The sequence below is a fragment of the Penaeus monodon genome, chromosome 20 (genome assembly GCF_015228065.2).
Source record: "Penaeus monodon isolate SGIC_2016 chromosome 20, NSTDA_Pmon_1, whole genome shotgun sequence".
Classification (NCBI taxonomy): domain Eukaryota; kingdom Metazoa; phylum Arthropoda; class Malacostraca; order Decapoda; family Penaeidae; genus Penaeus; species Penaeus monodon.
In genome coordinates, this window is record NC_051405.1 from 22731965 (window position 1) to 22733665 (window position 1701).

At 40.2% G+C, this 1701-nt stretch overlaps 1 protein-coding gene across 1 annotated transcript in view; it reads left to right on the forward strand.

Moving 5' to 3' along the window:
* LOC119585706 overlaps positions 1-1701 on the forward strand; it is a 48581-nt gene that overhangs the window by 46420 nt on the left and 460 nt on the right. The gene's annotated exons all lie outside the window — the stretch shown is intronic.

Consider the following 1701-nt stretch of genomic DNA (forward strand, 5'->3'; position numbering starts at 1 on the left):
GTGAAACAAGTGACTCATGTTCCCGGATCGTCTATGACGCGTGAAGGTGCCGGGAATGCGGCGAGTCACTTTCATTTTACGACGGGAATAAAGTCATAATTTAATAAAGTTGATGAATTAAAAGAGGGGGAAAAAGAGAGAGAATAGTCTATTTGCAACATCATGCGTCATTGCATGAACAGCGAAGTGCTTTCGAGTACATGCATGCAACTGGCATCATGCTGACGCCGTTTAATGTATTGTTGCAAAAGCAGCGTTGCTTACGTACAAAATCATCTTGCTTAAGTTCTGATATATTTACATATCTTTTGCAATAAATACTCGTGGGAAGTTTTTAGCTTACACGTGAAAAGTGGAGAAATAAACTCTTAACATGCATTGTTTATATTGCACAATATGCAACGAGGAACAAAGGCAATGTTGATAAATATATTGTTCCGTGTAACAACATATCTGAAATGCGCAATTCTAAATCCATAACACGAAATCTGCGCTTGTGAGGTTGAACTTTCCGTGCGGTGAACATTACATATAATAAGTAGACGCATAACCTTTGCTCTTTTGAAGTGAACATTGCTACATGTGTATGATGTGAGTGTATGATCAAAAATATTTCTAATTTCCGTTCTTATGCAATGCACGCAACATGAATAGGAAATAGACACATCAGATGTGTTCTTCTGAATTGAACTTTACAAGACGATGTACACATATCCAGTAACAAATACACAGTCCTTATTCTTGTGTAATAAACACAACAAATCAAACACTTAAGAGATAACATTCTTCTTGTTCAACGAACACCCACTACAGTGAACATTTAACTAGAAATTAGACTCAGAATCCTTATTCTTTTTCAAATGAACACAATACGACTAACAAAGACACTTAACCCCAATTATGTACACTGAACACAGTCCGTTGAACACAAATGAACTTCACATATACGCCCCTTTTCTCATACAATGAAAACCAACCGCGCATCTGAGTAATTAACACACAAATACTATACAATTATCCGGCCACAAAACCTATTGTGAAAGTGTACATAAAAAAAATAGGGAAGAGGCAGAAGAAGTGTTCTTAATAAGGGGGAATTGGCAAGCGAGTGAAGAAAGCTCTCGGGTGTAAAATATCATGGGATCTTGAAGACAGAGCCGAGTAACTTTCAACTGCGGCGTCTTCGCGTGCGCTCCCGGCCAGCCTCCTCATAGTACTTGTTTGTGCGCGGCGGTCGTTCGCGAGGTGCTGGGGGGGGGGGGGGGGTATGCATGTATTTTTGAGCACATAGTGATACACACAAGGCACCTACGTACACAAGTGAGTCGATACACATGCGGGTGCGGAAGTGCGAACACGTGCATACAGACGTGCGGGTGTTTAGATATTTATTTCGATTTCTTGTTTTTCTTCCCCATATGTATTATTTTATATGATGCCTTATGATATACTTTAAAAGATATGCTTGCACTCAAATGCTCACCTATCTAACCCCCCCCCCTTATTCTCACTTTCTTCTCATTCCCATTCCCCTTTTCCGATTTTCTCACTTTCGTCTCACTTGATTCCTTCTCTCCCTATTTCCTCATTTTCTCCTCACTCATCCCTTTCTTCTCCCCCTTTTCTCATTTTCCCCTCTCCTTCCATTCGCACCCATTTCCCCCCTTTGCTCTTTACATTTCACACTCACTCATTTTTCTC